The sequence below is a fragment of the Mobula birostris genome, chromosome 14 (assembly GCF_030028105.1).
Source record: "Mobula birostris isolate sMobBir1 chromosome 14, sMobBir1.hap1, whole genome shotgun sequence".
NCBI lineage: Eukaryota > Metazoa > Chordata > Chondrichthyes > Myliobatiformes > Myliobatidae > Mobula > Mobula birostris.
In genome coordinates this window covers 87,159,444-87,180,655 of record NC_092383.1, presented here as the reverse complement: position 1 = coordinate 87,180,655, position 21,212 = coordinate 87,159,444, and the positions used below count along the sequence as shown (strand labels likewise).

Here is a 21,212-nt window from a genome sequence, read left to right as displayed (position 1 = left end):
TTGACATCTCTTTTCGGGCTCCCGTTCAGGTACTGGAATTGATTCTAACCAACATCTCTGAAGAAGATGACAGATTTTGTCATCAAAGCGTTGGTTATAATCAATACGTGTGCCCGCTTGAAGCCCGATTAAAGTTTATTTGTCATATACACCAGGAAAACAGTAGATCCTTTTTCATGTTAAAATCTGTTCAGTTAGATTCAAATTATTATCTTCACAGTTGGTTATTTCAATAAACAATTATAAACATATTAATGAAAGCTCTTCATAAAGTTCAGTTTTCAATGAAAAATTCATCCATTCCTTCTGTTTAGAATATTACTTTATTCATGAGTTCAGGGCCCTAGATTCTCCTTAAGGTGTCAATAGCTGGAAATTTTTTGGAGAAGGAATCAAATAATCTCCAGATCAAGACATCCCAATGGAATGATTTTATTGAAAAATGTTGACCCAAATTATTAGCTTTGTTATTCTCCTTGTACTGGCTGACCTGTTGAATATTTCTATCAATTACAGAATTCATTTCAGATAGATACATATTTTTCCTTTTATATTCAGGAATATTATTACTCAGAGAAATACCTCAATGTTATTCACTTTGAGCACATTTGCTGTTACTGTACAAAGGACACTGACCAATGGAAAGTAATATCAGGTACTGAATAATATCAAATGGACAACAATTCATCAAATGTGCTGAGCACAATCTCATCATCACGAGCACACAATACTCCAAATTAGGCCTTACCAATTTCTTATACAACTTCAACATAACATCCCATCTCCTGTACTCAATATTTTGATTTTTCTTTAACTTATAATGGCCAATGTGCCGAAAGCTTTATTATGACCCTATCAAACTGTGATGGCATTTTCAATTAATTATAGACCTTTACTCTCAGATCATTTTGTTCTACCACACTCCTCAGTGCTCTACCGTTCACTGTGTAAGACCTACTCTGGTTGGTCCTACTGAAGCGCAACACCTCTCACTTGTCTGCATTAAATTCCATCTTCCATTTTTCAACCTATTTATCCAGCTGGTTCAGAACCTGCTACAAGCCATTATAGTCTTCCTAGGTATCCACTACCCGCCCCCCCCCCCAATCTTGGTGTCATCCGCAAATTTGCTGATCCAGTGAACCACACTGTCATCCAGATTTTTGACATAAATGACGAACATCAACCACCCAGCACTGATACTATGCCGTTCCAATAGTCACGGACCTTCAGTCGGAGATGCAACCATCTACTGCCACTCCCTGGCTTCTCCCCCAAAGCCAAGGACTGATACAATTTACTACCTCATCTTGAATGCTGATGGAATGAATCTTCTTGATGAACTTCCCATGTGGGACCTTGTCAAATGCTTTGCTAAAGTCCATGTAGCAACATCGACTGCCTTGCCTTCATCCATTTTCCTGGTAACTTCCTAGCAAAATTCGATAAGATTGGTTAGACATGACCTACCATGCACAAGGCCATGCTAACTAAATCTAATCAGTCCATATCTATCCAAATACTCATGCTTCTAGCTCTTTAGCATATCTTCTAATTACTTTCCCACTATTGATGTCAGGATCATTGACCTATAATTTCTTGGATTATTTTTAGAGCATTTTTTAAATATCCTAACAACATTGGCTATCCTCAAATCCTCTGGGACCTCACCTATTGCTAAGGAAGACTTAATTATCTCTGCAAGGGACCCAGCAATTTCTGCACTTGCTTCTGGCAGGGTCTGAGGGAACACTTTCTCAGACCCTGGGGATTTGTCCACCCTAATTTACTTCAAGACAGCAACCACCTCCTCCTTTGTAATTTGTACAGAGTCAATGACATTGATGCCAATTTGTGTGACTGCTATAAGCTCTGCGCCTGTCTCCTGAGTAAATGCTGAGGGAAAAAATGCATCTGAGATCCCCCCCCCCCCATTTCATCTGCCTCCATGCATGGGTGTACCATTCTGATCATCCAGAGAACTGATTTTGTCCCTTGCAATCATTTTGTTCTTATCATATTGTTACGTAACCAGCAACAATGAATATCAAATCAAGACAGGTTATATAAAAACAACCAAACATTTATTAAACACAGATAAACAATAGAAAAAAACAAACAAAAACCTTAACTGTAATTTAACCGCACTCGCCACTGGTTCTTAAAGTGTCAAATGTGAAAACAGTTCTTAAAGCGGTAAAGTCAGGTATAGTTCTTAAAACGGTAAATTTGAAAGTCCAACAGATTTATACGTTCAATTGGGAGAGAGTTCTCTGGAGAAGGATTTCTTCATAGACGCGACTTTCCTGTTGGTTCTGTCCAAAGGATTCACAATGCAGGAAATAAACAATTTAAAACAACTGACCTTAAATTCTAGAGAGCACCTTGCATGAACTCTTTTCTCTTTTGGCAAGAGTTATCTTCGATGCAGGTCGCTACTCCTTCAACAAAGACTCAATAAGGTCGATCCTTTGTTAAACAGCCGAACGATGCCGACTTCTCTCAATCCTTCGGGACCTGTACTTCGATAAAGTCTTCACTCTCCCGTACTACTGCTGGAATAAGGTACATCAACACATCTAGCAAAAATTTCCAGTCCAGCACTGTTGTACTTTGCAACAGAACGTAACACTCCGTTTTAAAAATGAGACTGCATCATAAAAACAAATACGCAACAGAAACGGAGACACATTAACATTCCAGCTGGAAAACTAAAAACTAAAAAACTAACTGCGTCATCTGAGGTCTTCCCTTATATATCCGTGGTGCACATGTCATCACGTGACCTCACATCGGCAGGAAAATTACATCAGGTGACCTCCTAAAGACCATTACATCATTCTCACAAAAAAATAAATCACAAGCTCTCGAGGTATGTAACAATATCTGCAGAATACCTTAGGCTTCTCCTTCATCTTGTCAGTTGTGCCTTTATTTAGCCCTCTTGATTTCTTTCTTAAGTACTCGCTTTCATTTCTTATCTTTCCTACCTCCCTCTACCTGCTAAGCACAGCCTTTTTTTACTTAACCATGGCTTCAATATCTCTGGAAAACCAAGGTTCTGTAGGCCTGTTATCTATACCTTTTAATCTGACAGTCACATACAATCTTTGTATTCTCAGAATTTCACTTTTGAAGGCCTCCCTCTTATCAAGTCTCCTTTCCCAGAAAACACTCTGCCCCAATCCACACTTGCCAGATCCTCTCTGATACCAACAAAAATGACCTTTCTCTGATTCAGAAACTCAATCTGCATACCAGACCTATTTCTTTGTATATTTACTTTGAAACCAATGGCATTGTTATCACCAGATGCAAAGTATTCCCCTACATCTATTGTTATCCACTGCCCTGCATCATTCCCTAACAGCAGATCAAATACCGCATCATCTCTCGTTTGGACTTTGTTAGGACTGCTGTGACATTTTCCTTGACATGTAATGCCACACCTCCTCCTTTAATCCCTCCTGCTCTGAAGGGTCTGAAACAATGGAACTCCAGAATATTGAGTTGACAGTCCTACCCCAGTCTCACTAATGGCTGCAAAAACATTATTCCAGTTGTTGACCAATGTTCTGAGCTCAACTGTTTTTCGTACCATGGTCATCATCAGACTCATGAAAAATTCTGATGTCCTTCGGACTCATGAAAAAGATTAGGTTTCATAAGAAGTAGATTAGGCCAAGACTAAATCCAGCATCCTCAATATCTGCAAAAATATCCTTGGGAGATGTCCAGAAAACATCGGGATTCAGTTGTTGATAACAACATAGAGATAGAGCAACTTATCTCCAAGAAAAGGAAAGCCTTTTGTGCCAAGCAGAATGACATTGGCAGCAAGACAAAAGGAGAAGCTTACTCGAAAGCAAATGTCCAGCACAAGGTGAGGGAGTGAAAGAATTTTTGGTGGACTGAGGAAGCCCTGGAAATCCTGAGGCTGTCAGACTCTAGTGAAACGAGAGGCATCTTTATTGCCACCAAAGCAGTCTATAGACTAAGTTACTGCAGATTAAAACCCCTGCGCTCGAAGGATGGATAGAAATTGCTAAAACAATGGAAGGATATCAATGACTAATGGAGAGAGAACTTCTGAACTGCGACAGTACTGCTGAACCAGAAATTACTAAGCAAATCCTCCAGAGATCTGAGAAAGAAGACATGGGGGAACCTTCCAGTAGGAAAGAGGTGCACGATGCCATCAGAAGCCTGAAAAGCAATGAAGCCATTCGTCTTGATGGGATCCCAGTCGAGATCTTCAAAAAAGGGGAACAGCACTCCTGGACTACATGCATTGCTCCTGAAGGTCTGCTGAAAGGAACAAATGCCCGAGAGATCAGGGATATTCTAATAGTAACCATATGCAAATTCAATGTAAAAATATACATTTATTATCGAGACATATATACGCTATACAACCTTGAGATTCGTCACCTTACCGGCAGCCACAAAACAAAGAAACCACCAAAAACAAGACCATCAAACACCCAATGCACAGAACATATCTCACAAAGAAAAAAAAGCAAGCAAATAGCATTCAGACCAGAGGCTTACGAACGACACAAAGCCAGACATTAATGCAGCCGGAGCAGGTAACTGCCACAGTTCATCCCAAAGCCGAGTAAATGGTGCAAGACCCTAATCACAAAGCCAAGCATCACTGCAGACTTGCCCTCGCCTCGCTTCCAGCCCCGACACTCTGACCTCTTCTTCTGACCCAGCCCTTAAATTGTCCAAACTTCGGGTTGTTTCTCACTCTCGGACCACTCTCAGGTATGAACCCTGTCTCCATTACTTGATCAGTATTTGATCTATTGTATTTCTTTGATCTACTGCAAGAAAATGAATCTCAAGGTAGGATATGGTGACATATACAAACTTTGATAACAAATTTAGCGAATGTACTTTCAAATTTGATAAGGTGCATGATTGCTGAGTTTTTATGACACATTTTGTGGAAATGGAGGGAGAAAGAGACACATGATGAATATTTCCAGTCACTATACAAAGATCTTAAAAGAGAACAAACAATGGGAGTAAACTTGGGTGCTGAATAAAATGAGTGAGCTGCAAATATTGCAGCTTGCATTGCTCATCAGGGTGTGAATCTGCAAATGGAAGGTGTGAATTTTCTCAGAACTGACTGTAACCCATGAATGTACAATAAAGGGTCTTGAAAATGAGAGAAAGTGAACTGCATTATCATCATTATAATGCATAAAATATAGGTAAAGAATAAGGCCATCTGGCCCATCGAGTCTGCTCCCCCATTCAATCATAGCTGATCCTTATTTTTTCTCTTCCTCAACACAGTTTTCCCTGTAACATTTGATGCCATGTCCAATCAAGAACCTATCAATCTCTTCCTTAAATACACCCAACAACCTGACCTCCACAGCTGCATGTGGCGACAGATTCCACAAATGCACCACCCTTCGGCTAAAGAAATTTCTCCACATCCCTGTTTTGAAAGGGGACCCTCTAACCTGAGGCTGTGCCCAGTTGTCCTAGAGTCTCCCACCATGGGAAACATCGTCAGACTGCACATTTACTTGTATCACCAAAGTGCATGACCATGCATTTTCCAACATTGTATTTCAATTGCCACTTTCTTGCCCTTTCTCCCAATCTGTCTAAGTCCTTCTGCATCCTACCTATTTCCTCAACACCACCTGCCCCTCCACCAATCTTTGTATCATCTGCAAACTTGGCAACAAATGATTCTATCATCTAAATCATTTATATAAAGCCTAGAAAGAAGTGGTCCCAAAACCAACCCCTGCGGAACACCACTAGTCACTGGCAGCCAACCAGACAAGGATCCTTTTATTCCCACTCGCTGCCCGCTTCCAATACCATTCCAGTAACTTTCCTGTAATACCATGGGCTCTTAACTTGGTAAGCAGCCTCATGTGTGGCACCTTATTAAAGGCCTTCTGAAAATCCACTGCATCCTCTTTATCTATCCTACATGTAATCTCCTCAAAGAATTCCAACAGGTTCGCCAGTCAAGATTTTCCCTGAAGGAAACCATGCTGACTTTGTCCTATCTTGTCATGTGTCACCAAGTACTCCATCACCTCATCCTTAACAATTCACTCTAACATCTTCCCAAACACTGAGGTCAGGCTAACTGGTCTGTAATTTCCTTTCTGTTGACTTTCTCCGTTCTTAAAGAGTGGAGTGACATTTGTCATTTTCGAGTCTTCTGGCACCATGCCAGAGTCCAAAGATTTTTGAAAGATCATTTCTAATGCCACTACAATCTCTAACACTACCTCCTTCAGAACCTAGAGTGTAGTTCATTTAGTCTGGAAGACTTATGTACCTTTTGGTCTTTCAGCTTTTTGAGCACATTCTCTCTTGTAATAGTACCTGCACCAACTTCTCTTCCTTCATGCACTACAAAATCAGGCATTCTGCCAGTGTTTTCCACAGTGGAGACTGATGCTAAATACTTATTTATTTCATCAGCCATCTCCATGTCCCGTTATTATTTCTCCTGCCTCATTTTCTAGCGGTCCGATGTCTAGCTTGCTCTCATATTTCATCTTTTCCCTTCTAATGATTTTTTAGTTGTTCTCTGTAAGTTTTTAAAAGCTTTCCAATCCTCTATCTTCCCATTAATTTTGGTTTGTTGTACGTCCTTTCTAATCAGGATCATAAATGGTGACAAGCACATATTTGGTAATAAATTTAATTTGAATTTTGAACCTTGAAACGCCTCACTGACACTGAGGAATATCACATAATATCGTTTACATACTCTGTGAGGACGTGAAGCAGTAACACCAGAGTCTGTTTGGAGCTCATTACATCTTCAGCTCAGGGTTATCTGATGGATGTTGATGAGCCGGAGATAATTCCAGATGCAGTGATCCCACTTGTGAATCTGGACCTGTTAAAACTGAGTCCATTCAGCCCATTGAGTCTGTTCCTCATTCTATTATGGCTGAATTATTATCCCCCTCAACCTTATTCTCCCCATAACCTTTAACACCTTTACAAATCAAAAACATATCAACCTCCACTTTCAATATATCTAATGATTTGTCCTCCACTGCAGTCTGTCAAATGAATTCTGAAGGAACAGCACCTTCTCATCTGGGACTCACCCACCATAGGAAACATCCTCTCCACATACACTCCATCTAGCTTCTTGGCCCTTCACAATACAAGAGATTTTATTGAGAACCCCGCCCACCCCCACCACACCCACCATTCTTCTAAACTCCAGTGAGTACAGGTCCATAGCCATCAAACGCTCCTCATACATTAACCCTCTCACCGCTGGGATCGTTCTGGGGAACCTCCTCTGGACACCTTTCCAATTACAGCACACCCTTTCGAAGATAAGGGGCCCAATACTGTTCACCATATTCTCAAGTGCAGTCGGACCAATAACTTACAAAGCTGTAGTTCTTGGATAACTTTTCAACTTCAGAGTTGTAAATGTTTTATAATCCCACCATTGTATTTAAAAGTGTGCATACAACCATTATTAGATTTAAACACAATGGTAAAATAGCCAAATTGTTATTGTTGGTCAGTGATATAGTTGCTCAAACAAAATGCTTTGCTGAAGATTTTTTGTATCTCTGCATTTGTTCTCATCAGCATATTGAACCATGGCTGTTGAGACGTTTTCCAAGAAGTGATGGGGCAATATCGGAAGAGACCAGAACAAGCTGTCAGTGTGTAGCAACCATTGACACTTCTCTATATTCTTTCTGGTAAGACAAGTAAAGAATACGGAAGTTCTGACCACATCCTTCACTGAGGGTGAACATTACACAGATGACAACAGTGACTGATGCAATGGAATCAGCACACATACTGTACAATGTACAGACTGTCAGCACTCATACTGTACAATGTACATTCTTGGATCACCTTAACCCTCGACTATAATAAAACCAAAAGCAACAACACAAAATGCTGGAGGAATTCAGAAGGCCTGGCAGAATCTATGGAAATGAATGGATGTACTGCATGGTTACTTTGCATGAAAAGCCCTTCTGCATGACAGCTCTTTCCTACTTTGCTCCTTTCTCAGCAGCAAGTTCCCCAGAACATGTTTGTTTGAATTATCTCCAAGGCAGATCCAGAACGATGTCCAAATCTTGGAGTGTAAGTCCATCACTCCCCTGGCTGATTTATTTTCTCTCTCAACCCCATTCTCCTGCCTTCAGGAGTCAGGCGGGATCTGCGGAGACAGAGTGGTCAACATTTCAGATTAATCAGAACACCTCCAGCTGTTTATTTTTCCTTCAGATTTGCACATTTAATGGTGCTTGTGTCCAATACTTTAACACTTCTCACCACTTCATTTAGACTTTGGGAATTGTTTAAATGTTCCTGTCTTGCTAAATATAACTAAAAGCCTTTCAGATAGTCACGTACCACAAACCACCTGGGTCACTGTTGTTTTTTGACCAAACATCCTGCTGCCTTCTTCCTCATTTTAATTTTAGTCATTGATTTCTGAGAACAGACAGGTCCTGGCTGGGTCTCTGTCGATAAAATGTTATGGACTTTGATTCTTCTGATTGGTTTCCTGACCTGTGAGTGACAAACAACACTAGACTTCTGTGTAAGCAGTGTTGGTTTGGGGTCATGCATAGTTTACAGAGCAGTGCTTGAGTAAGTGTAGACAGTGAAGATGTTGGAATCTGGATTTTAGAGCAGACTTCCGGAGGAAGTCAATGTGCCAAGAAATGTCTGTCAGTGTGGAGGGACTAGACCAGGTTTTGGGTCAAGAATCTGCATGAAGTCAGAGTGGAGAGTGAGAGAATGTAAATAGGAGAAAGAGAGGTCTGAGACTGAATTCTCTTGGTGGTTGGAAACTGAGGATGGGTGAAGCATGGCAAGCAGATGGAATGGGGAGGAAAAGTATTGGAGTTTGGAGCTTGGTGACTGATGGAAGAAGACAACACGAAAAGGGTAATAGAGTGGAGCCAGCTGGGGGGGTGGGGGGGGGGTGGAGAGAATATGTCCAGCTGGAGATATCTCCTGGAGGCTGTTAAGCAGAATCATCAGGTCTCCCATTGCTGGAATCTGATCTCACACTGCAGGGATCACTGTGATATTCGATGTTATTGTCTTGAAATCAGTGTCTTTCCTGGGCCATTTCAGTGTGCAATTAAGAAAGAATATTATGAGATCTGGAGTCAAAGGTAAACCTTGGCGGGTAGGGATGAGAGATTTCTGTCTCATCCATGTCTCCTCTGAGAAAGGTCCATGCATTAGATGTCCCGGGAGTGATGACATGCTTGTCTCTGGGTTAAGTTTGCTGAATGTAGAAATGCCCATCTCGTTGATATGCCTGAAGAACATCAAACTCCTTCTCCTCTTACTCAGCCTCAGCGTAGATTACCAGAACTTTTTCCAAATTCAGTGCCAAATGCTTCTGCAAGTCACTGAACCCAGTCACAATTTCATTTCTTCCTGAAAGCCACCAAAGAGGTGATGGATATCTCACAGGTTTCGGCCTTTAAAAACTCAGTGGCCACTTCATTAGGTTTTACGTCAGTAACTCTGCTCAGATCTGGGTTAAAAGTGGAAGAGTGTCAGTTTACAAAGCAGATCTGGTGGGAGGAGTGATGTGTAGGATAAAAGACCATGCAGTTCATTCCCGGGTTATGAATTCCTGACTGATGGACACTTCTACGTATGAACAAGCTTCGTAATATTACTTAAAAACTCCAGTGTACAGATTTAGGCACACAAGAGTTTTTATATGGTTTCAGATGGTATGGCCTCCACAGAGCCATGATCTCAACATCACTGAGGCTGTCTGGGATTACCTGGAGAATCAGAAGCAAGTGTGGCAGCCAAAGTCTGGAGAAGAACTATGGCAACCTACCAGACAATTTCTTATAAAACGGCACAACAGTGTATCTGAGAGAATTGATGCAGTTTTAAAGAGAAAGGATCATCACACCAAATATTGATTTGATTTATTTTTTTTTACTATTTACTGCTCTTTATAGTAAATATTTGGTATTTCAAAACTTCACAGTTCATTTTCTTTGAAAGCACCTTGGCTTTCTTTGTCTGACAGAATTGATGCAGTTTTAAAGAGAAAGGATCATCACACCAAATATTGATTTGATTTATTTTTTTTACTATTTACTGCTCTTTATAGTAAATATTTGGTATTTCAAAACTTCACAGTTCATTTTCTTTGAAAGCACCTTGGCTTTCTTTGTCTGACAGAATTGATGCAGTTTTAAAGAGAAAGGATCATCACACCAAATATTGATTTGATTTATTTTTTTTTACTATTTACTGCTCTTTATAGTAAATATTTGGTATTTCAAAACTTCACAGATCTTTTTCTTTGAAAGCAACTTCTGCGCAGTTCCATATGTACATAAGTTTGCATGTGACGCAAATATTATCGGTGCTGTGGATGGTACAGAGCCTTGTTGTAAGTTACAACAGGGTTAAGACAGGATGGCGTGCTGGGTGGAGAAGTGATTGATGAAGTTTAACTCAGAAAAATGTGAAGTGATAAATTTGGAGGATCGAACTTGAAGGCTGGTTAATCGTAGCAATATTGAGGTACAGAAGCATATTAGTCTCAGAGTCTGTAGATTCCTCACAGTTGCTGCACAAGTTGAAAAGGTGTTAAAGCATGTGTATGATGTGCTGGACCTCACTAGTCGAGAGATTGAGTTCAAGAGCCACAAGCTAATGTTACAACTCCATAAAACTCTGTTTCAATCACACTTGGAGAATTTAGTTCAGTTCTGATTGCCTCATTGTTGGAAGCTTGCCAAAGCTGTAGAGAGGGTGCAGAGGAGGTTTACCAAAATGCTGCCTGGATCAGAAAACATGACTTTTGAGGAAACAGTAAGTGTTGAGCGAGCCAGGGATTTTCTCTTTGGAGCAAAGGAGGGTGAGAGGTAACTTGGTGGAGTGATGTAGAAGAGGTGTATAAGGCATAGATTGAGTGGACAGCCAGCACTTCTTTCTCATGGTGACAATGACCAATTCAGAGGACATTCATTTAAGGTGAGTGGGGGGAAAGTTTAGGGGAGATGTAAGAGGTAAGTTTTTTTTACATAGATTGATGAGTTCCTGGGACGCACTGCTGGCATGGAGGTAGAGGCTGATACAATATGGACATTTAGAGGCTCTTAGATAGGCACGTACATTTATGTATGGAAACAGACTGTTACAGGCTTTGCAGGATGGAAGGATTAGGTTCATCATGGACTATAGATTGGAACAAAACTGTGGGCCAAAGGGCCTGAAATGTGCTGTGCTGTTCTATGTTCTGTGTTCCAGAACTAGAGGGCACAGCCTCAAAATTGAGGGGTGACCCTTTAGAACAGAAGTAAGGAAGAATTTTTTTTTAGCCAAAGAGCAGTAAATTTGTGGAATGGTCTTCTATAGACAGCAATGTTTTATTGCCTGCGTGCATTCAGCATAGCCAGAGAAATTGGACTGTTGAGCCAACTGACTCTGAAGACTAGCGGTATTCATTTTATACATAGTTATTCCTTTCAGCGTAGTGCTGTCTTCATTTCCTTTTGAGAGTTTTAGTTAACAGCCCTGTTTGGCTTAGCGTTTATTGATTTATTCCTCTATCTCTGTTCACTTAAAAGTCTGTGAACTATAAATCCACTTCACTGTCTCTCAATCCTCACATGGGCCATATCTGAACATGGTGACAGCAATGATCTCTCAATGTGTAGCATCTATTGGTACTTCCATAAATTCTGTTTGGTAAGACAAATAAAGAAGACAGAAGTTCTAACCACATCCTTTGCTAAGGGCGAACATTACACAATGACAGCAGTGACTGATGGAATAGAGTCAGCACTCATAGTAACAATATACAGAATTTAAGCAGATACACATTCAAGGCTAATATACTGTACAGTTACATCTCAAACAAACCCAAAGTAACAAAAGCTCTCCGTGTATACAGAATTTATTTATCATTTATCTACTTATCAATACGAAATTGAGTGTTTATAAACAATTGCAAAGTCAGTAAGTAAAATTCAGGAAAATATAAATCAGCCACATTCTTGCATCACCACGACCCTCACACCACAATGAAATCAAAAGCAACACACACAAAATGCTGGAGGAACTCAGCAGCTCAAGCAGCATCAATGGAAATGAATAGATAGTCAGGGTTTCATACATCTGCAGCTAAAAGTAAAGGCATCCGTTAGTCTTGCGAGACCAAGGATCTGTGCCTGGAAAGTCTTCACTCTCCAGGGCGCAGGCCTGGGCAAGGTTGTATGGAAGAGCAGCAGTTGCTAATGCTGCAAGTCTCCCCTCTCCGCGACACCAATGTTGTCCAAGGGAAGGGCGTTAGGACCCATACAGCTTGGCACCAGTGTTGTCACAGAGCAATGTGTGATTAAGTGCCTTGGTCAAGGACACAGCACGTTCCCTCGGCTGGGGCTCAAACTCATGACCTTCAGGTTGCTAGTCCAATGCCTTAACCACTTCGCCACGTGCCCACACATCTACAGCTAATTTTGCAGCATACAGTATGCCAGTGATATGAAACCTGATTTTGATCCTGATTCTGTATTACTTCTCCAATACGTGTGACTGGTGAGAATTGTTATCCCCGATACTGAAGCACTACTCAGACTTCAGCTGCCCCAGGGAATCGCACAGTATGAATCTGGATAGAGTAACATTGAGAGAACTAACAAGGTGAACAAAGATGCTGGGAAGCTAGCCACTGAGAAGGTGAGCAAAGGTGTGCAGTTTCAGGTGTCAGGGAGACTATGGGAGTGGGATAGGAAAGATAGAAATGTTCTCTCCTTTGACAAGTGTGAACTGCCATTTACTGTGCTCTATTATTCTGTGGGAAATAGAAACTACAGGGGTTGTCTACTCACACAGATCATTTACTGTCAAATGGAGTTGATTTGCTTTAAGAATGGATCTGATGTGGATTTCACACCATCGTGAATGTGTAAATCCATTCTGAAGGTTTCCTCTCAAATCTAACTGAAGCAAAGTGGAATCCCATCAGAGGTCTTGAAATTGCACTGACAGATGGAATAGAATTCAGAGGAGATGAGCTTTCAAGGCTCAAAGAGAAGAAAGAATGAAGCCAAGTATGTAATCAGAGTTTGCAGGAAAAGCCCCTTCTACATCTCACTTATTTCCCACTTTGCTCCCTCCTCAGTAGCAAGTTCCCAAAAATTATGGCAACACAGGGAAAAAGCTGGTGGAACTCTGATGACCAGGCAGAATCTATAGAAAAGAGTAAACAATCAACCTTTCAGGCTGAGGCGCTTCATCAGAACTCATGTCATTTCTTCCTCATGTGTTGTGTTTGATTGAATTACCATCAGGGCAGGTCCAGAAAGATGTACAAATCTTGGAGTGCAAGTCCATAACTCCCCGAGATTTGGAACAGAGGGAGATGGTAAAGTAGTTGTTAAGGAAGGCTTCTGGCATTGAATGAGCAATGAGCATTCAAGAATTCATGCTGCAGAAGAGATTCACAAGATTGGTGCCTGTATTAGAAGCCCATAAGCCCCAAAGGCGTTGGAGCAGAATTTGACCTTCTCAACCCCATTCTCCTGCCTTACCCTGTAACCTTTAACGCCTTTACAAATCAAGAATCTATCAACCTCATGTACTCTGAGGCTGTGTCATCTGTTTGTAGACTCACTTACTGCAGGAAATATTCTCTCCACATCCACTCACACAAGGCCTTTCAATATTCAATAGGTTTCTATGAGATTCCGTCTTTCTTCTAAACTCCAGTGAGTATTTTAAGTCAAGCAAAAAATAAAACTTCTGGGGGAGCTTTGGGAGTCATGTGAGGTCTGAGAAGGTAGAGTGGTCAATATTTCAGATGAATCCCCTGTTTCAGGACACCTCCAGCCATTTACCGTGCGTTCAGATTAGAACATCTACTGTTGCTTGTGTCCAATACTTCAACTCTTCTCACCATTTCGTTCAGTCTTTCAGAATTGTATAAGTACTTCTCTCTTGCTAAATATACCGAAATGCTTTCCAGATTGTCATGTACCACACACCATCTGTGTCACCCTTGGTTTTTTGATCCAACTTCCTGCTGCCTTCTTCCTCATTTTTATTTCACAATTACTTCTCTCTGAGGACAGACAGGTCCTGGCTGCGTCTCTGTGAATAAAACAATGTGGGCTTCAATTCTCCTGATTGTTTCCCTACCTGGTAAGTGACAAATTGTGCTGGACGTTTGCATAAGCAGTGTTGGTTTGGGGGGTCATACACCATTCGCGGAACAGTACTTGAATATCTGTAGACACTAAAGATATCAGAAATTGGAGTTCAGAGTGCACTCCTGGGGGAACTCAGCAGCTTCTGTTAGGGGAAGGGAATCGCCTACAATTTGGTCTGTGACACTCAAGTGTGAGTGGAGAGGGAGATGGTCGAAATATGAGAGGGGAGGTGTAAGACTGGGTCTACTAGGTCGTCGGGGACTTAGGAGGGGTGAAGCACGACAGGCAAATGGAAAGGGAAGGAAAAGGGGTAGACTTTGGAGATTGGTGAGAGGTGGAAGCAGACAAGAAGAAAAGGGGAATAGTGTGGAGTCAGGTGAGGGAAGAATATGTCCAGCTGATGGAATCTAGAGGCTGTTAAACGGGAATATCATGTCAACTGGAATCTGATCTCACTCTGTTGGGATCACTATGAAAATTGATGTTATTCTCCTGTTATCAGTGTCTTTCCTGGGCCATTTCAGTGGGGCGTTTAGTAAAGAATATTTCTAGATGTGGAGTCAAAGATAACCTGGGTGGGGAGGGATGAGAGATTTCTGTCCCTAAAGGCCTTTCTGATCCAGATGGGATTTTGACAATCTGGTAGTTGATCATTGTCATTATGGATATGTGGTTTTTAATTCCAGAAATTAGATATAAACACTAAATAAGTCCCTAAAGGAAATGAAATCACACCTGGATTTCTGGACACCAAAGTGGTAATGACCACTGTTGCAGCACCTTCTAACTACACAGAGAAATACCTGACAGGTACAGAATATAAAATTTCCATCAGAGCCAGAGGGCTCAGTTTCAGACATCATGAGGAGTTTCTTACTGCAGTTTATAAACTTGTCTGTAAGTGCGGAGGAAGTCAGGACATTGTCATTATGGAGAGAATTGAAACATAATCTCAAATGATCCCACTGACCCCCGATTCAACCCTGGAACACAAGAAACATACACACACAAATCTCCATGTACAGTAGCTCTATCTATCCCAAATAAATTACCTGGGATCTTTGTGGACACTTGGAGGTCCAGCATGATCTGTTGTAATTTATAATTCAATATTGCGGCTCTCCCTCAGTACCGCACTGGAAGATCAGCCCTGGGTTTCTGCTCAGGACTCTGGAGTGGGAAGTGAACCCACAATGTACTGACACAGGGGAGAGAGCACTGACACAGCTGACACAGTAACAGCACTGACTGCACTTCACACCAAAACCATTGGCTGTGGTTTCATGGGAAATATTAAGTTGTTCCTTTCCTCTCAAATCTGAAAATGCCTCCTTCAGTTTCAGGTGCATTGTGGGCAGAGAAACCTGTAAGAGGAGTTGTGGGAAGAGCGATCACAATCGATTGTCACTATGAAGCAAAGTACCGCTCACACACAAAGTATTGGTGCCATGGATGGACTCGCCAATGTTCAGTTTTAGTGGAAACAAATGGGCAACATGGACGGAGTGGACGAGTGTCAATCACAGATAACCCAGAACAGAGAATATTTACTGTTACTATGGAGAATCTTCGCTCTGGAGATACAGGATGGTACAGCTGTGTAATTACAACACCAGGTCCCGATCTGATGTTTGATGTATATTTACAAGTATCTGATGGTAGGTTTCTCAGTGATTTGTGCCTTCAGTAAAATAAATGTGTCATCCATGTTTCCTCTGGGAAGGGTCAGAGCATTAGATGTCCTGGGGAGTGACGATGTGCTGATCCCAGGGTGAAGCTTGTTGAATGGAGAAATACCCATCTCGTGGATGTGTCTGAAGAACAGTAATCTCCTCCTCCTCCTGTTCAGCCTCTGCACAGATTACAAGATCTTTGTCCAGACCCTGTCCATCCCTCAAAATCTCTGCATTAATATCAGTGTCAAAAGTTTCCCTCTATACAGCAGGTCACTGAACCCAGTTACAATTTCATTCTCTCCTGAAAGCTTCCAAACATGTGATGGATATCTCACAAGTTGTGTCTCTAAACACTCAATGGCCACTTCATCAGGAACCTCCTATGCCTAACAAAGTGGCCACTGAGTTTATCTGTATGGTCTTCTGCTGTTATGGCAGATTCTTTTCAAGGTTTGATGTGTTGTGTGTCCAGATGCTCTTCTGCACACCACTGTCATAAAATGTGGTTATTTGTATTTCTGTCAGTTTGAACCAGTCTGGCCATTCTCCTCTGAGCTTGTCAGGGCACTGGAGCAGGGATCCAATCGCAGACCCAGCACTGTGCACACAGTGATATTAATTGAGTAACAAATCCTGAGGTGCAAACGAAGTCGGTGTCAAAGTTCAGGCAGAGATCAACACATCCAGAGAAATCCAAAAACCAGAACTGGGAAACAGGCAGAGTCGATATTCTGACGGACAGAGTACAGATACAAATGCTGGAAAGGCTCAGGAAAATTCACTGGCAGAATCTGGCAACAAACAGGTAAAAATGGAGGGCTAAAACACACTGAGAATAAACAGAGAGGCAGATGATAGGTGGAACACAATGAGACAAAAGTGGCAGCAAAACAGGTAATAACGAGAAACTGGTCTAAGACAGAGTACTCAGTAATACAGGGGCCGGAGTAGAGCAGGAGCAGGGACAGGAGAATATGGGCATGAACACAAACAAGAGCACATGGCAATACAAAACCACAGACTGACAGCTGGTGGCAAAACACATAAAGAGGCAAAGTTCAACTGGAAGTACTGACAGACATAGTCATAGTCATAGTCATACTTTATTAATCCGGGGGGAAATTGTTTTCGTTACAGTTGCTCCATAAATAATAAATAGTAATGCAACCATAAATAGTTAAATAGTAATATGTAAGTTATGCCAGTAAATTATGAAATAAGTCCAGGACCAGCCTATTGGCTCAGGATGTCTGACCCTCCAGGGGAGGAGTTGTAAAGTTTGATGGCCACAGGCAGGAATGACTTCCTATGACGCTCAGTGCTGCATCTCAGTGGAATGAGTCTCTGGCTGAATGTACTCCTGTGCCCACCCAGTACATTATGTAGTGGATGAGAGACATTGACCAAGATGGCATGCAACTTAGACAGCATCCTCTTTTCAGACACCACCGTGAGAGAGTCCAGTTCCATCCCCACAACATCACTGGCCTTACGAATGAGTTTGTTGATTCTGTTGGTGACTGCCACCCTCAGCCTGCTGCCCCAGCACACAACGGCATACACGATAGCACTGGCCACCACAGACTCGTAGAATAAACTCAGCATCGTCCGGCAGATGTTAAAAAACCTCAGTCTCCTCAGGAAATAGAGACGGCTCTGACCCTTCTTGTAGACAGCCTCAGTGTTCTTTGACCAGTCCAGTTTATTGTCAATTTGTATTCCCAGGTATTTGTAATCCTCCACCATGTCCAGACTGACCCCCTGGATGGAAACAGGGGTCACCGGTACCTTAGCTCTCCTCAGGTCTACCACCAGCTCCTTAGTCTTTTTCACATTAAGCTGCAGATAATTCTGCTCACACCATGTGACAAAGTTTCCTACCGTAGCCCTGTACTCAGCCTCATCTCCCTTGCTGATGCATCCAACTATGGCAGAGTCATCTGAAAACTTCTGAAGATGACAAGACTCTGTGCAGTAGTTGAAGTCCGAGATGTAAATGGTGAAGAGAAAGGGAGACAAGACAGTCCCCTGTGGAGCCCCAGTGCTGCTGATCACTCTGTCGGACACACCGTGTTGCAAGCACACATACTGTGGTCTGCCAGTCAGGTAATCAAGAATCCATGATACCAGGGAAGCATCCACCTACATCACTGTCAGCTTCTCCCGCAGCAGAGCAGGGCGGATGGTGTTGAACGCACTGGAGAAGTCAAAAAACATGACCCTCGCAGTGCTCGCTGGCTTGTCCAGGTGGGTGTAGACACGGTTCAGCAGGAAGACAATGGCATCCTCAACTCCTAGTCGAGGCTGGTAGGCGAACTGCAGGGGATCTAAGTGTGGCCTGAGCATAGGCCGGAGCAGCTCCAGAACAAGTCTCTCCAGGGTCATGATGTGGGAGGTCAATGCCACTGGTCTGTAGTCATTGAGGCTGCTGGGGCACGGCATCTTCGGCACAGGGACGAGGCAGGACATCTTTCACAATACAGGAACCCTCCAGAGCCTCAGGCTCAGGTTGAATACATGGCGATGTACTCCACATAGCTGAGGGGCACAGGGTTTGAGCACCCTGGTACTGACACCATCCGGTCCTGCAGCCTTGCTTGGGTTGAGACGTTTCAGCTGTCTTCTCACCTGTAGAGCTGTGAAGCCCACCGTGGTGGTTTCGTGTGGGGAAGGGGTATAGTCATGAGAGCAGGGTGGGGGACTGTGAGGAGGGGTAGGAGGGGAGAGTGGAATATGTGTTGGTTGGGGGCCGACAACAGATGTCTCCTGTGCAGGATGGACAGGGGCCACACTGTCAAATCTGTTAAAGAACAGGTTAAGTTCATTGGCCCTGTCCACACTGCCTTCTGCTCCTCTGTTGCTAGTTTGCCGGAACCCAGTGATGGTCCTCATCCCCCTCCAGATCTCTCTCATGTTGTTCTGCTGGAGTTTCCACTCAAGCTTCCTCCTGTACCTGTCATTAGCCTCCCTGATCCTGGCTTTCAGGTCACTCTGTATTGCCCTCAGCTCCTCCCTACTTCCATCTCTAAACGCCCTCTTTTTAGCGTTCAGGATGTCCTTAATGTCTTTTGTCACCCATGGCTTGTTATTTTAAAAACAAGGGACAGTTCTTGTCAGAACATTGCAGTCCACACATCTCTCATTGACAAGGCATTTTGCTCACATAATAGCTGATCACTGGATATTTCTTGTTTTTTTACACCATTCTCTGTAAACTCTAGTGACTGTTGTGCATGAAGATCTCAGGACATCAACAGTTAACAGTTTTTGAGACACTCAAACCTCCCCTTCTGGCACCAACTATCATCCGATGGTCAAAGTCACTAAGATCACATTTCCTCCCCATTCTGATGTTTGGCCTGAACAACAACTGAACCTTTTGATTACGTCTGCATGCTTTTATGGACAGTGTTGCTGCCAGATAATAGATTAATTAGATATTTGCATTAACAAGTAGGTGCACAGGTGTACCTAATAAAGTGGCAGAAGAGAGTTTGATTTGCAGTTGTTCATTCAGTGTCTGATTGTTGAATTCTTTTCCACAGAACCCGTGTCTGCTCCTGTGGTTCGATATCCATCACCAGCAAATGTTTCACGTCTTGGGGGCTTAGTGTTATTTTCCTGTGAGTCTCTCCAGGGATCCTTTCCCATTCAGTACAAATGGTATGAACAATCTGGACATACACAGATCTCAGATACAAATGAACTGGCTCTATGTTGTAAATCCTTCAACCTCCAGCACCAACGATATTACTGCAGTGCCTTAAATTGGCATGGAGCGAGATCCAGTGCAATGGTTAATTTGACAGTCTTCAGCAAAGGAGAGACCTGCAGTTATACGACAGAAATCGACGGCAACAGTAAGTTCTAATTTCAAGGGGGTATACATTTCAATATTTATTGCTGTTACTGTGTACTGCTGCTCTTATACATCTAGTGAGGGTAAGGAATTTCTTTGCATTTGTAGAAGCCACAAATTGCAGCCTCCATGGGGTAGAAATAAAGTGCAGTGAACAGTTAAGTCTGTCACTTCCTCCTGGAAGATGTGCAGCATCCCAAACATAGTTGGACTTGCACATCCAGACAAATTGAGAGCATTTCATTCATACTTCTTGCTTCAGCTTTGAAAAAGCTAGAAGAGGTGTTGAGTTGTGAGACATTGACACTGTCATAAAAACAAAAGGAAAATATACTAAATATCAGTGGGAATGACAGAAATTTGGCAATGTCAGGGGGCAGAAGTGAGTGTGGTTACTTTTACTGAGGAGAAGGTGCTCGAGGTGGTCGATAAGTCACCTGGATCAGATGGACCACACCCAGGTTTCTGAAAGAGGTAAGTGAAGAGATTGTGCAAGCATTAGTGGTTATCTTTGAAAAATAACCAGACTCTGGAAGTGCCACTCCACACTTTAAGAAGGGAGGGAGGCAAAGGAAGGGAAATTGTAGACAACACTCCAGAGTAGATGAGGAAAAGATGTTTTCCATGGTGGGAGAGTCTAGGACAAGAGGGCACAGCCTCAGGATAGAGGAGCGCCCTTTCAAAACAGAGATGTGGAGAAATTTCTTTATCCAAAGGGTGGTATACTTGTGGAATTTGTTGCCACATACAGCTTTGGAGGCCAGGTCATTGGATGTATTTAAGGAAGAGATTGATAGGTTCTTGATTGGACATGGCATCAAAGGTTACGGGGAGAAGGCTGGGAACTGGGGTTGAGGAGGAGATTAAAAAAAAGGATCAGCCATGATTGAATGGTGGAGGAGACCAATGAGCCAGATGGCCTAATTCTGTTCCTTTGTCTTATGGTCTTATATTGTGACATATACAATATGTTCTTTAATAATAAAGTTAATTTTCTCTTCTGAGAATGATGCAAAAATTTAATGAACATAAAATAAGAATTAATTGAAATTGAGTATATTTGCAAACAATACTCAAAGACCTTAAAGTTGAATGAACAATGGAATTAAACTTTGGGTGTTGAACAAAATGAGTGATTACAGCTTGATGCAGTTTGCATTCATAAATCGGGTGTGAATCTGCAAATGGAAATTGCTGCTTTTCTCAGACTTGACAAGTAACTGTAACCCGTGAATGTACAATTAGCCTCGGAGCTGCTACATGATGTAAGCTATTTGGGAATGGAAGAGTCATCACTGCATGATAAGAAAGTTAGAAATATTAGAAGATTCTTTGTAGTCAGATGATGATGTGATATCGCATAAATTTCTTCATACAGTGGATGAGGGAGAGAAGAAGTAAGACCAAAGGCCAGTATGTTGACAGGCCGATGAGGGGGAATGCCATACTCGATCTAGTATTAGGAAACGAACCGGGTCAGGT

The 21,212-nt window shown here is 42.2% G+C and overlaps 1 pseudogene; it reads left to right on the top strand.

Annotated features, from left to right (window-relative positions):
- Positions 1-3,730: 3,730 nt before the first annotated feature.
- LOC140209409 (polymeric immunoglobulin receptor-like) overlaps positions 3,731-21,212 on the top strand; it is an 88,304-nt pseudogene continuing 70,822 nt past the window's right edge.